The following is a 15,286-nucleotide window of genomic DNA, read 5'->3' as shown; positions in this document are numbered from 1 at the left end:
AAAAAAATCATGAAGGACCCAGTAGATTTGTTTGTATCTTAGAGAAATAGACTCTATTGCCTTTGCCTACAGTCCAGTAACCAGAATTTACCCCTATCTACTTCTCAGCAAGAAAGGCTGGAAAATTCGGTCCAGACATGTACCCAAGAAGAAAAGGAGGCAGAACTCAGTGAGCACATAACAGACCCTGCACCCAGTACCTCTGTGTGCTAGTGAGGGTGCCCTTGAGGACAACAGCATCCCCTGGTATCCAAGTATCAAACTCTAGCCTCTCTACGTAGGTCTGAGTGTGAGGACTGAGGTGTGCCCCACCCACACGTGAGTGGACAGCCAATGGAATGAGCACTGACCATGTCTAGAGGAGGCTGTCTGACCATGGCTGCCACTGAGTCAGCCTTTCTCAGCTAGGGGAAGCGGGAGTGCTCTAAAGCATCCCGTGGGTATGACAAACGGACCTCTCTCCAATGCATCTAGAACAAACACATCATCCTGTCCCGCCATCTTTGGGAGATTTGAGAAAATGGTTACTTGGGTAAAGTCTTTGCCAGTGTGGTCAAACAGAGGCGAGAGACAAACCACATCTCCTATTTGCAGCAAGCCTCTATGTTTTCTCCCTCCGCCAGTTCTCCCCTCACCCCCAAAGAAAACAACCTGATGTCGTGAGAAATTCCTCTCTGATAACAAAAACAAATGGGTGCTCCCGGGGGCCTTCTCCCATGGAGAGACAGCATCAGTGGCTTAAGGATGAGAAAACGGTGCCTTCTGCTCAGCGTTCTGGCTAGGTATCAGGTAGAATCTTTCCAGCATCATTTTGAATCAAGAGAGGCACCGAAATGACTTCGGTAAAACGTTCTGGTAGGAGAAATGTGAAGAAAACAAAAATCCAACTCCGGCTGCGCTCCCCAGGCAAGGCATTAGTCAGGCAGCGGCTGGAGCCAGCCTCTTCTCAAGAGCCTGTTTTTCAATGTCGCTGCAGTGGCTGTCCATGCTCTGGGTTTTAATTCTAGCCTCTAATCTCGGTCACTTCTGTGATAAATTAATTGTAACGATAGAGGCCCCAGTTACGAGGTCTGCACCGTTTGCTTGTAATGTGAGCGACAGGTTTAGGGCCTGCTTTATTTAAGATGCCGGGGTAATTACATGGGAGTTAGCATATGCAGGCAGAGATATGATTCATTCCTCCAGCCGCAAGCATGACACAGCTGTTTGCGGGATAAAATAGGGGAACCGTGTTGTTACAAAATGTTCCCCTTATTATACCTCATTAAAAACAAGACTGTGATAAGTCAGGGCTGGCAATGAAGAAAATCTATGGCCCCTCTGTAAAACCTGATAGGACGGGAGCTTAGAGCGGTGCTGTGTCATTTTAGGTTTTATTTATTTCCATTTGTTTTTATTTTTTCGTCCTTTCACTGACTCTTCGCTCCCTATTATTCAGCAGCTCACTGGATTCTTGGGGGGAAGAACAGCCTCCCAGACTCGCTGCCTTTCTTCTCATGAGCAGGGGCTGCCCTTCTCTTGCTTAGCTCGGGCTGAGCGTTTTCAGAAAGAGCGAGCATTCAGTGAGAACAAAGCAAAGGGGGCTTTTTGGTGACCTGTCCCAATTTGGTCCTCATCACTTCCAACGGGAGCACATAGACTGAGAGAGCTCAGAGGCTCCAGCAGGGGCCAGAGCTTCAAAGTCAGAGAAAATCACGGGCAGGAGACAGGACCGCTCCTTTCAAGAGATAGACATGTGCTCTCTCTGCCCCCAGCATCTTTCTTTTTAAAAATAACTTCCAAAATGGAAATGAATTTTGGCCTCATTTCCCTTCTTCTTTTCTCTCTCTGTCCAAGGGAAGCCGTGAGACTTTTAAACCAACATGCAGATTGGCATTGAATTACAGAGCCAGGGCCAAATCCATCAGGCTGTTCTTGATGAAAACGGATGGTCAGGAAAGACAAAAGCTACGGTGTGGAGAGCGGTGCTCAGGTGACAGCTATGGAGGGCCACAGACAAAAGCTGTTCCGTGAGAGGTACCCCAGTCTGTCAAACGACACCCACTTGGGAAAGCGTTGTTCTTATAGTCACAAGCCAGGGCTGAAGGAGTTCGAGTCTGTGCTCTACCACCTGCCAGCTGTGTGGCCTTGAGCAAGGGGAGTCCACATCTCTGTCTTCACAACCTATAAAATGAAATCAGTGGTAGTATCCGCTACCTCTAGGGTGACTACAAGGAACGGATGAGATAATCCATAGAGAGGCGCTTAGAACAATGCCTGGCAAAAAGCAAGTGTTCGACAAATGTTATCTGTTATTGTAAGTGACGCGATTAACAGCGGCTAACTGCTGTGGCCAGGCTGTGTGACAGATGTGAAAGGAGCGTTTTAAACGTGGTAACTGCATGCTAGGGATGGAGCTCAGAGGTAGAGCCCTTGCCTGGTATGTGTAAAACCCTGGGTTCCATCCTTGGTAGGAATCAAAAACAAAGACTGTAGTTGCTGTGACAGAAACAAGGACCATAGCCTGAGGATTGGTCCTTCGTCAGTTTGGGCTTTGGGGGGTAAAAGCTTAGGTTTGGGCAGAAGCTACAGACAGTGAAGTACACAGCACAAGTGGCGGGTACTTGGTTACATCCCTGTAAGTACTTGTTGAACTGAGTTGGAAAGTTCTGGAATTCTGGAGGAGAGAGTGGACCCCCAGCAATGGTGGCGCATGTGTCTAATACCAGTAGCTGGATCTCTGAGTTCGAGACCAGCCTGGTCTACAGAACGAGTTCCAGGATCAGCAGGTTTTAAAACTCTGTTGGTAAACTGGGTGATGGTGGAGTTCAAGGCCAGCTGTAGACATCCAGGCTAACCAGGGCTATGTACTGAGACCCTATCTCCAAAAATAAAACAAAATGTTGCTGGGGGTATCAAAATCAAAGCTTTAGAGGTAGGTGAGAGGCCATATGATATAAATTCTCATAAGAGAATTTATTTATATAAATAAAACAAATAGGTAGGATCAGGCAAGCATCAGATATTAGCGACAAGATAATGCAGATGACAGAGAGCTGCTCTGTAAAATTAAAACGCATAAGTGCCATGAGACGGATAGTGTGGGTGCTCAGAGCAGGGGAGACGGCTTTCAGCCGGAAGCCCTCTCTGTTCCCTGGAGACTCTGTTCTCCACATTGCTCATACGTTCATGTATTCAATGAGTATTTGTAAATTTCCACTATGTACCGGGCACTCTGCCTGGGCCCTCATCCATCTCCTGTTTCTGGCTACATGAGGATGAGTTATTTTTTCATCGTTCTGTTTGATACTGTCAGCCTGAAGAAGCAAAAGTGTTTTCCTCAGAATCCCAGTCCTCAAAGGTCTCCTTTGGTCTGGCAAGATGGCTGAGAGGGTCAAGGTGCTTGCGACCAAGCCTAATGACCTGAGTTCAAACCCAGGCCTTTACATGTTGGAAGGAGAAGACTGGCTGCCGCAAGGGGTTCTCTCATCTCCACATTCAAGGCCTGGCATGTGGGTGTTGTTCCTCCTCCAAATAAGTAAATAAAATATAATTTTTACAAAGTTCTTCTGCACCACCTTGACTTTGCACCGTTGCATTCTGAGCCAATCATTAGGAACGCTTTGACTGCACCTGAGCTGCCCTCTTCGCCCTCTACATGGGACACAGCTGAACCAGTGCTCTGGGGAAATTTATAGCCCTAGACGCCTGTACGATGAAAAGGGGTGGGGATCTTAGATTGCTTCCGAACCTTCCAGATTAAGGAGCTGGGAGGGAGAAAGGAACAACTTGACTCAGTGCCAAGAGAGAAAACAGTAAGATTAGAGTACAGATGAATGGAACGGAGACTAGACAAACAGAGGAGAAACAGCACCAGAACCAAAGTTAGTTCTTTGGAAGATCAGCAAATTGGACAAACCAATGCGTGTTTGTAGTCCTGGTTCTGAGGAGGAAGCCAGAGGGTCGGAAGTTCAAGGCCATCCTTAGCTAGATAGAAAGTTGAAGGTCAGCCTCAGGTCCTTGAAATGAGAGACAGACAGAAGACAGACAGACTTATCTGTAGTTAAACTGAAGACTCCAATCACCAAAGTCGGGATTAAAAGAAGAGATAATTGCCATCATCCCACAGAGCTGTAAGAACACTTATGGAGGGATATTATTGTGCCATTTAGTGTTTTTGTTTTTGTTTTTAACTTGTCATAAGCCAGGATTGTCTGGAAGGAGGGATTGAGAAAATCCCTCAATCAAATTGGCCTCTAGGCAAGTCTGTGGGGAATTTTCTTTATATTTTATTTATGTATTTACTTATTTGTTTGTTTGTTTGGTTGATTTTTTTTTTGAGATAGGGTCTCACTATGTAGCTGTAGCTGTCCTGAAACTCACCAAGTAGACCAGGGCTGACCTTGAACTCACAGAGATCTGCCTGCCTCTGCCTCACTGAGTGCTGGGATTAAAGGCATCTAGCCCCTCCGTGAGATCAATTTTTAAATTACTAATTCAATTGCTTTACTTAGTATTAACTAGCCTATTTAGATTTTCTTTATTCTATTGGTGCTTTGTGGTTTTGTAGAAATGTGTGTGCCTTGGAATCTATCTACTTATTTATTTTTGGAACAGGGTCTCAGGTATCCCAGGCTGTTCTCATATTTGCTATGCAGTTGAGGCTGGCCTTGAGCTTCCTGCTCCTATCTCAAGTGCTGGCATTGCATGCACGTCCCACCACGCCTAGCTTTAAGTTAGCTAAAGGTGGAGGGCACAATCCTGTTCAAACGTTTTTAGTTTACTTTCTACTGCTGTGATAAACACCACGATCAAAAGCAATCTGGGGAAGAAAGGGCATATTTGATCTTCCAGCTTATCAACGGCAGGGCAGGAATTGAAGGAGGAACCTGTAAGAGTAACTGTAGCAGAGGCTGTGGAGGAACACCGCTGCTGACTGGCTCGATCCTCGTGGCTTGCTCAGCCTGCTCTCTTAACTGCCCAGGGCTGGCACTACTTAGTGGGTTAGGCTCCCTCACATCAGTCAGTAATCAAGAAAATGCGCCACAAGCTGGATGTGGTGGCACACATCTTTAACCCCAGTACTTGGGAGGAAGAGTCAGGCAGGTCTCTGTGAGTTCAAGGCCAACCTGGTCTACAGAGTGAGTTTCAGGACAGGCTCTAAAGCAAGAGAGAAACCCTGTCTCGGAAAACCAAAAAAAAAAAAGTTAGGAGAAAACTATAAAATTACCTCACTAGGTATAAAAAGTTTTGAAAGCATTTGACAAACTTCAGTATCACCTCAGGACAGAAACACTCATTCGACTAGGATTATAAGGGGACTTTTTTAAAGGCTTGGAGGCCCTAGATGCTTTCTCGCTGTGGTCAGGAACAAGGCCAGGACACCCACTCTCACTGCTCTATTTATGTTACGATGGACGTCCCAGTACTTAAGTGATGAATTAAAATAAAAGTCATTAGATGGGAAAGAAAGATAAAAACTCAATAATTGAAAAAACCTCAATTTAAAAATATTCAGAGGTTCTGAATATATATTTCTGTCCAGTCTCCAGGGAAATTCAAATCAGAACCATAGTGAAATTCACCTTCACATCCACCAGGATGGATATGATAAAAAAAAAAAGTCAGAAACAAAGCGTTGGCAAAGATGTAAGGATGGACTGCTCATGCAGCACTGGTGGGAATGGAAGCTGGTGCCGTCCCTTGGAAAACAGTCTCAAGAAGCCTAAACAGAGTTTCCACTTAGTCCAGCAACTCCACTCTAAGGTACTGTACTCCCCCGCCTGATGAGGGCATAGGATACAGTGCCCGCGTTACAGATAGGATACTCCTAATGAAGGCACAGGATTCAGTGACCCCAGACACAGTGCCCGCATTACAGATGGGATACTCCTAATGAGGACACAGGATACAGTGCCTGCGTTACAGACGGGATAGGATACTCCTGATGAGGGCACAGGATACAGTGCCCATGTTACAGACGGGATGGGATACTCCTGATGAGGGCACAGGATACAGTGCCCACGTTACAGATGGGATAGGATACTCCTGATGAGGGCACAGGATACAGTGCCCACGTTACAGACGGGATGGGATACTCCTGATGAGGGCACAGGATACAGAGCCCGTGTTACAGACTTGGGATACTCCTGATGAGGGCACAGGATACAGAGCCCGTGTTACAGACGGGATGGGATACTCCTGATGAGGGCACAGGATACAGAGCCCGTGTTACAGACGGGATGGGATACTCCTGATGAGGCACAGGATACAGTGCTCGTGTTACAGACAGAAGTGAGGTGATTGACACAGAACGTGATTCAGCATCAGGCTGCTAATGAGCTGCCGAGAATCACTGAGTCATGGCCATGCCCGCTATATGGGTAAATAAAGGAAGAAAGCTTTGGGGTAATGATCGACAACTATATTCCCCCAAACTGGAAGCATATCCATATAAAAAATCCACATATTTATATTCAAGTCAACATTACTCAAAATAGTAAGAGTGAGACCAATCCAAACATTCATGAGCTGACCAATGGAGAAACAAAAACATGATTTAGTCATACAATTGTATATTTTCAGCCATGAAAAGAATGAGGTACTGGTTAGTGCTATAACATGTATGAACCTTAAACATATGCTGATAACTAAAAGATACCAGACATAAAAAAAAAAATTTTAAAAGCCAACCCAGTGGTGGTGCACAAATTTAATCCTAGCTCTCTGGAGACAGAGGCAGGCAGATTTCAATGAGTTCAAGGACAGCCAGGGCTACACAGAGAAACCTTGTCTTAAAAAACAAAACAAACAACAACAAAGATATCAGATGTAGGAAGCTACGTATCGTGTGATTACATTTATATAAAATGCCCCAAATAGAAAAATCCGGTGGAAGAAAGCAGACTGGTAGCTGCCTGGGGTTACCAGGGGCCGGATTAAGAGTTGCAGCTTGAAGGTATCTGGGAAAAGGAACCAAATAAAGTGCCCTAAAATCCATTGTGGTGACAGCTGAGCAGCTCTCTGGACAGTACTAGAATCATCGAGTTTTATGGCCTAAGTGAGTCTGTTGTATGATATATGAATTATGTCTTGATAAATATGTCCTTTTAAAAGGAAAAGAAATTATGAAGCCTTGACCTTGGACATTAATAGTGGGACAGAGGGAAGGGGGAGCTAAAGAGTGATTATAGAACTAGATTCTGCTGGACTTTGCTAAAAGTTTGATTTATGTACAAATTCAAAGACGAAATCAATTCGTGATGAAATTTCTAAATTAGTCACCTGGGGTGAGGTGTACCACTAACAGAAACAGGAAGTATCAGAGATGGGGGTGGGTGGAGTTTGGATGGAAAGATAGTCTCAGGCTACTGAGGTGCTTAGCACACAGCAGGTGATAATTAGAAACCTAATTAGAGATGGCTAATTAAAATATAATCAGGGTCTGGAGAGATGGCTCAGTACTTAAGAGCACTGGCTGTCCTTGCAAAGGACCTGGGTTTAATTCCCAGCTCCCAATGGTGTAACTCTAATCCTATGGGATCGGATGCCATCTTCTGGCCTCCATGGGTACTGCACACACGTACATGGTCCACAGGTGTGTGGTGTGTGCTTGTATGCAAAATATTCATACACATTTATTTTATTTTATTTTTGGTTTTTCGAGACAGGGTTTCTCTGTAGCTTTGGTGCCTGTCCTGGAACTAGCTCTTGTAGACCAGGCTGGCCTCGAACTCCCAGAGAGCCGCCTGCCTCTGCCTCCCAAGTGCTGGGATTAAAGGTGTGCGCCACCACCGCCCGGCTCATACACATTTTTTAAAACAAGAAAAAAGACTAACTAGAGATAGCACTTACTGCCATGCCTGATAACCTGAGTTCAATACCGGACACTCACACGACAGAAGGGGAGAACCGACTCCTACCACGTGTCCTCTGACGTGTGTGCTAGCCTCTTACCCTCGCCAATAAAATCAATAAAGGTAATTTTGTTAAATCAGAAGAAGGAAGCCATTCAGCAGGGACAGGAGCAGGACAGTTTGTACTTTAGAAGGGACATTGTGATTGCAAAGTGGAGAAAGAGGAATAGGCAGGGATCTCCTGGATGATGGGGTGGACCTTTGACCTGGCGAATATGGGGGGACCCGTTGGGGCTTCTGGCTAAGAAATTGTGGGGATACAGAGAAGTCTACCAAGGTGAAACATCAAGAGATGGGTCAGAGTTGTCGGTACTTATACGGTAGCTGAAGTCATGGGAGTAAATGGGATCTCTCTGGAAGAAGCATATGCAGTCATGAAAATGAACGCATCGCACAGCCCTGCTCTCGATAGACTTGGCTAGACTCCTGCAGAATGATGGATGCTGGGAGAAAGGGGAAGGCTGGAAGTAATGAAGCAGTGCTCGCTCCCAATCCCACAGGGCAGAGCTGGGTCTCCGGGAAGAAAGCTACATGCCCAGGGTAGACAGGGGTGACTGGCCACATCCGCGCTCCTTACTCCTCACCTCTGCCCCTCGTCACCTTCACAGCTGCATGGCTTTCTGGGAAATAGATTTGTGTGGTGTGGGTGATGGTCCAGAACACGGCTCTTATTCTAGGCTCCACCACCCCACGTACACAAGACCCATGCTCCTATCAAGGTTTTAAAATTAAAATTTAATCAAGCATGCCCACGTGAGGGTGCTTAGTACTTTGTAGCTGGCCCCAGAGAGCAGGGCACTGCCGAGCAGACAGCTGTGTGTGAGAATTGACGAGGCGCCTCCCTTTCCTGTGGTCCTCCCTGTCTCCCACTGACTAGGATAGCACCCCAAAGGCAGCCACAGCCCCGACTGGCAACGGCGGCCTGTGGATAGGGTAGACCTCTAGGACAATTTTGATTCTGGCTGTTTCTGCCCCTTCCCTACAAGAGTAAGGACTATGCTGGTGTTGCCCTCTAAGTCAGCGCTGGGCTTAGAGCTCAGAAGTCACAGGTGTGCCTGAGGTTTCTGTAAAACAGTGCTGTGACAGACAGATCTGAGATGCTTCTTCTAGCCAGGATCTCAAGGACCCCAAGCTTGCCTCAAACCCTCTCTGACTGAGGTTGAGCTTGAACTTGTCTTGATCCTCCTGCCTCTGCATCCCTAGTGCTAGGATGGCAGCCATGCACCCGTATGCCAGGTTTATGTTGCTGGGGATCAAACCCAGAGCTTCCTGTCTAGTAGGCAAGCACTCTCCCAACTGAATTACAGCTCTGGCCCCTCGGTACTCTCTGAGGGGTCTTGTTGGCTCTAGGATTAAATAAATGGGCACTTATGCATTGGATAATTCTTTCTTACACCCAAACAAGTGTCTCTCCCTGTGCCTAGAGACTGAGCTCTTCCTATAGAAAGGCACCTGCCCTTCATGTCCTTATCCAGCTGTGTGGGGTCACAGCCTAGAGCCTTGAGTGATCTTGTCACTGTGTGATTAGATTCCAGTCTGGTCCACTATATGGCCATTCCTCCCATCTACCTATGTGACGGGCCTCTAGTGTCCCGTTGCCAGCGTGATAACCTTTGGTTTTGGCCAGTGTTATTTTACTATATGAGATAACCTTTTCCCAATAAAGGCCAGATCTTGTGAGTTCATGATTATGTCCCCCTTTTCTTAGAACATGGCAATCATGCCAATCATGCCATAATCACCCTCAAGTTCAGCAGTTCCTCTCGGGGACTCTAAAACGTTGACACCATCAGATCCCAGAGTGCTTCTTCAAACAGAGACCGCTGGGCTCCACTCAACCCGCTAGTTCTATAGGTAGGAAGCGTCTCTGTGGATCTACATCTCCAACAAGTACCCAAGGGATGCTGATGCCGCTGATTCAAGACATCCTCCTCCATCAGTCATGGACTGATGCTTATCCCTAGCACCCTCTTTGTGATATCGATGTCTATCTTAAGTATCCTAACCTCTAACTTTCAGTTCATTCCTGGGGTACCCCAATTACAACCCCAAGACCCCATCAACTAGACCCATCTGTTTCTCACTGTCTCTCCCCCATCATGCCAAGTGTCTCTCTTAACCTGCAGCCCACTATCATTCTGGCTCCCTGTACAGCCTCCACTTCCTTCTTTGCCCCTGTTTCTTTTGTTAGACTCCCCTAGCGAGCTCTAACCCTGGCCAAGCCCACCTCTTGTGCCGTTTCAGCACCCGCCCACCCACCCCATCTCATCATCCAGTTTTTTCTTACTCTTGGTTGCTTGTCAGCCTCACAAAGCTGTAGCAGGGGCACTGGTGGCACTCGTCTTTAATCCAGCACTCGGGGAGGCAGAGGCAGGAGGATCTCTGTGAGTTCAAGGTCAGCCTGGTCTACAAAGCAACTTCAAGAATAGCTAGGGCTACACAGAGAAACCCTGCCTCGAAAAAACAACAAAACAAAGGCTACACCAAGGTTGTGATGGTCTTAACAATCTCTTTAAAAGCCTTCCGTTGGCCCTGCTTACCCCATAGCTTCTCCCTGAGCTCTCTCTGGTCACGTCTTTCCCATCTTCCTCTGAAATGGTTTTCCTCGAGGTCAAAATCCAAAAGCCAGTCATCAACTCAACCCATCATTCCCTCCTGGACACACGCTCTTGCTCCATTTCGGGAGCACCACCCACTCTCTGCTCCCTTTTCCTGGCCCTTTCTCCTACCTGCATTATGGTATCCCGTGGACTTAGTCCTCAGGCTGCCTCCCCCCAGCTCTAGGTCACAGTTGCAGACTCACAGGTTTTAATCTGCACCCTAGACAGAAGCCTCTCTTTGGACTCCAGACACACCTACCTGGTGGCAGGCAGTGCATGCCAAACTGACACCTCAAACCCAAACCCGCCTCCCCCCCCCAGTCTTCTAACTGTCCAAGCCCAAATAATCACCCCTTTATCTCTGGCCGCAACAATACACAGCTACTTGGGTCTTAGTTTGGGCTCACTTTTCTGTTGCTGCAATAAACACCACGACCGAAAAGCAATTCGGAAGAGTTTGTTTCATCTTAGACTTTCCAGGTAATACCACATCCCTGAGGGGATGCAGGACAGGAACTTGAGGAGGAACCTTGAAGCAAGGATTGAAGCATCCCTATAACTTGCTCAGCCCGCTTTCTTACACAACTCAGGACTACCTGCCCGGGGGTGGCAGCACCCACAGTGGGCTGGGCCCTCCCATATCAGTCACTAATAAAGAAAATGCCCCACAGGCCAATCTGATGGAGGCAATTCCTTAATTGAGGGTCTCTCTTCCTAGGTAACTCTAGTTTGTAGGGTTGACATAAACCGCCCAGCAGAGCCTTTCATTTGAGTCGGGCCCAAAGCCTTGAAAACAGCCCTGTTCCCCTGTCTTTCCTCCACCCATATAAGCCATCAGCAAATCCTGTTGGTTCTACCATAGTGTGTAACCAAAATCAAGTTTCCCTCCATTTCTCCCACAGTGCCCTGGCCCAAGCCCTTGTTGTCTCTCACAGGGAACATCCTGCCTCCTCAAGTCTTCCCACTTCTGCTGCTGCCTGGGACCTTTCAACGTGTAAATCAGATTCTGTGACTCCTCTGTCCACACCACTGCCCCTGTTCCTCTGGCTGCTCACGCTTCTCCTGTCTTCAGGGTCAGTGTGTTGATTATTTAAGCAACACCGTAGGGCCTCCCCTCACTGTGTGAACCTGTCTCTGACTGCATCAGAGGTCTCCTGGTACATACCCCCACCCTGACCCCTATCTGTCTCCCCACCGTCATTCTTTAGTTTTTATTTTTTTTCTACAAACAGGGTCTTAGTTTGTAGTCCAAGTTAGGCCAGGTTTACCTTGAACTCCTGGCAATTCTCCTGCCCCATCCTCGGAAATGCTGGAATTAAACAGGAGCCATTGTACCTAGCTTCTAGCCTTTTTTCTTTTCTTTTTATAATATTTTTATTAATTATTTAGAGTGCATGAATGTAATGGATTTTGATCCATTCCCTGGCTCCTCCCAGATCTACTGCCTACGTTGCCTCCCAACTTTAAGTCATTCATATATTTGTATATATATATACATATATATATATCCCATTGAGTCCAATTTGTGCAGGATATATAAGCATGGGTGGGGCCTTCCACTGGAGCACCTTCAACCTAAGGGGAAACACCCCCAAAGAAAACTGGAGAGATGGCTCAGAGGTTAAGAGCACTGACTGCTCTTCCAGAGGACCTGGATCCAATTCCCAGCACCCACACGGCGGCTCACAACTGTCTATAAATTCAGTTCCAGAGGACCTGGCACCCTCACACAGACACACATGCAGGCAAAAACACCAATGCACATAAAAAATAAATTAAAAAATTAATTAATTAAAGAAAAGAAAACCAACTTTTCCTCCCCTTGTAGCTAGCCATCACTAATGAATCGCTTAGGGATGGAGGCTTGTGAGCCTCTCCCCATTTTATGCTTGAATGCTGACTTAATCTCTCTCTTTTTTACTTTTATTTTTTTGTTTTTTTCCAGACAGGGTTTCTCTGTACCTTTGGAGCCTATCCTAGAACTGGCTCTGTAGACCAGGCTGGTCTGGCCTCAAACTCACAGAGATCTTCCAGTCTCTGCCTCCCGCGGGCTAGGATTAAAGGCGTGCACCACCACCGCCAGGCTTTGACTTAGTCTCTTTTCAAGAGCTTTCATTTTCTAAGTGTGTGCCGAAGCCCGTCTGTCGAGGTCAGAATACAACTCACGGGAGCTGGTTCTTCCCTTCTCCCCTGTGAACTCAGCTTGTCCAGTGAGGCAGCGAGCGCCTTTACCCACTGAACCTTCTTGACGCCCGGTTTTCCCTCCGAATTTTGCCTGAGGTATTACATATTGATGTGTCTCTCCTACCAACTGCTGTGGACTCTGTGAGGAGGACTTTTTTTCCCCCACTCTTTCCCCCTTGAGCACGCGATAGATAGATGCTCAATAAATACTTGTTGAATTAATTCATTAATTGAAAAGCATTTCCATCCATCCTCCCCCGTGACTGCAGCCTGTATAGGGAGGTGTATCCAGCCTGCCTTTCTCCGTTTTCTAATAGCCTCCTGGCCACCACCTGGGCCTCCTCCTCTCCCCAGAGCCTACAGGACCCTCTAATTGCTCTGGTGCAGAGGGAGGGAGCTGGTCTCTGAAGAGAGAGGAGGGAGGAGCTCCATCTGGTGTCCAGGAAGATGAGGAAACCAGCTCAGGGCAGCGCTGGGTCCTACCCCTTGAGTCCACCATGTGAGGCTAACAGTCTTAAGTGCCAGGTACTCCTCAGGTAGACTGACTCCTGGCTCTGCTCCCCTGCCATCTTAAGGTGGGCCCAGAAGCTCCAACTTCTCTTGGTTTGACCACAGAGATCAGGACCCAGCACCGACCTCCGGGGCTGCAGAAGGCAGGGGGTGGGGTGGCAGAGACAATGGGCAGCTCGGAGCCAGGGTTCCTTTTGCGCCAGCCTGAAGGATACAAAGATACAAAGGGAAAGTCTTGTGCGCACAGGGAGGGGGTGGGGAGAAGCCTTTGTCCCGCTATTTTATACATTGCAGGGAGGTGGGGGGCTGGAGGTGGGGGGTGCTGGTGAGCTGCTGTCAATATGGGGAGGGGCAGAGGCCCTGGAAAGTTTTTGAATTTCAATCAGGTTGCCTTTGAAAGAGTTTGGCTTTTGTTGAAAGAAAGAGAAAGGTTAATTCTAACGTGGGGGGGGGGGATGGGTTCTGGAGATAGAGGCCTGTTTGCAGGCGGTCAGCTGTGGGACACCCAGGCTGGTGGAAAGTCTGGGGTGGAAGAGCGGGGTCCCATCTCCCTAGGCTGTCCGGGCTGAGGAGTGCAGTTCAAGATGGCAACGGGCTTGTTGGGAGTGAGCAGAGAATGACTGTGGGGAAGGGGAGGCCACCGGGGGCCAAGTGGGACAATTTCTTCCTGTTGTGAGCTTTTGACTTTTTAAGCCCAAACGGAATGAGCTTCCCTCCCTCCTCCCCTCCTCCTTCCCTCCATCCAATCAGAGCGTTTGTAAGAACTGACTTTGTGAGTAGCTTAGGCTTAGAGATTGGGGGAAGGAAAAAAAGCTAGCATGGCTTGGGACCTCCCTGGCTCCGTAAGGGCTGTCCCCTGCCTGTCCCTCACCACTTCTGCTGACCGGCTGTGTAATCTACCCTTTCTGGAAAGAAACTAGAAGTGCCTGAGTTAGTGTAGCCCTTGGACTGGGCAGCATAAATTAGGAGGACAGAAGGAGAAAGGATGGGAGCCATGGCTAAACTACAGGCTAGAGAGCTGTATTCCAGGTGTGGAGGCCTGTGGTCTTCATCACGGTGCTTTTGACCTCACAGTCCTGCCGACCTTCTCTTCTCTATCTCTCCCTGTCTCTGTCTCTCTGTCTCTCTCTCTGTCTCTCTCTCTCTCTCACACACACACACACACATACCCACACACACACTTTGTATAGATTGCATCAAGATCCAGTGTTCTAAATTTTATCTCTCGTCTGTTATTTTTCTATCTATATATGCCTCGATGTACATGATCGATATGTGAGTCTCTCCTTCTCCATGTGGGTCCTAGGAATTGAACTCTGGTCATCAGGCTGGGCAGCAGACTCCTTTGCCCACTGAGCTATCTGGCTACCCCCATCATGTGTTCTAGAAGTATAGAGAAGAAGTCTATTGTGGGTCTTAATTCGCCATGTGCTGTTTGCTTCGTGGGCTATATACTTCTGCCCATGATGACCCCAGCACAACCCATGAACGTCAGCCTGGAATATCTGGGAGAACACAGGGCATGGCGGCTCATGACGGTAAGCCCAGCACTCAGGATTGCTGTGAGTTCCAGGTCAGCCTGAACAGCAAACAAACACAAAAGAAAAAGAAAAGAAATATTTGAGAGGAAAAGAAAAGAGAAAGAGAACATGGGAGTGGTTTTATTCTTATTTTTATATTTAATAAATTGCTGTGGTAGACATATGTACAGTGTACAATGTTAAGCCTCTCCTTGCGGATCAAATATCCATCCATTAAATATTTGTTCAGCATTCCTTCTGGTAGGCATTGTGCCAGGCCTAGGAAGTGCAGATGGAACAAGAACTGTCCCGTCCCTCAAGGGGAACACAAGCGATTATAATCCCATGAGGTAGTAATACAGACGGCCACACAACACGTCCTAACGTTTATCTCATCTAACTCCATTTGACAAGAGAGTATTCCAGAAAACTGGGCCAGCTGTTTTTTTAAAGTTGCATTTACATTTTGTTTTGCATTTTGCTACATTCAAAGAATTTATGATGTTATTTTTTAAAGGTAAAACTTGTATCAAAGTGTGGGAAAGGTGTGTGTGTGTGTGTGTGTGTGTGTGTAGAC

The 15,286-nt window shown here is 47.3% G+C and overlaps 1 protein-coding gene across 4 annotated transcripts in view; it reads left to right on the top strand.

Moving 5' to 3' along the window:
- Rnf220 (ring finger protein 220) overlaps positions 1-15,286 on the top strand; it is a 229,267-nt gene that overhangs the window by 71,756 nt on the left and 142,225 nt on the right. The window lies entirely within an intron of this gene.

This window comes from Microtus pennsylvanicus, chromosome 13, assembly GCF_037038515.1.
Source record: "Microtus pennsylvanicus isolate mMicPen1 chromosome 13, mMicPen1.hap1, whole genome shotgun sequence".
Classification (NCBI taxonomy): Eukaryota; Metazoa; Chordata; class Mammalia; order Rodentia; family Cricetidae; genus Microtus; species Microtus pennsylvanicus.
Note: the sequence above shows the minus strand (reverse complement) of the source record. Positions and strands in the feature narration are given on the sequence as shown.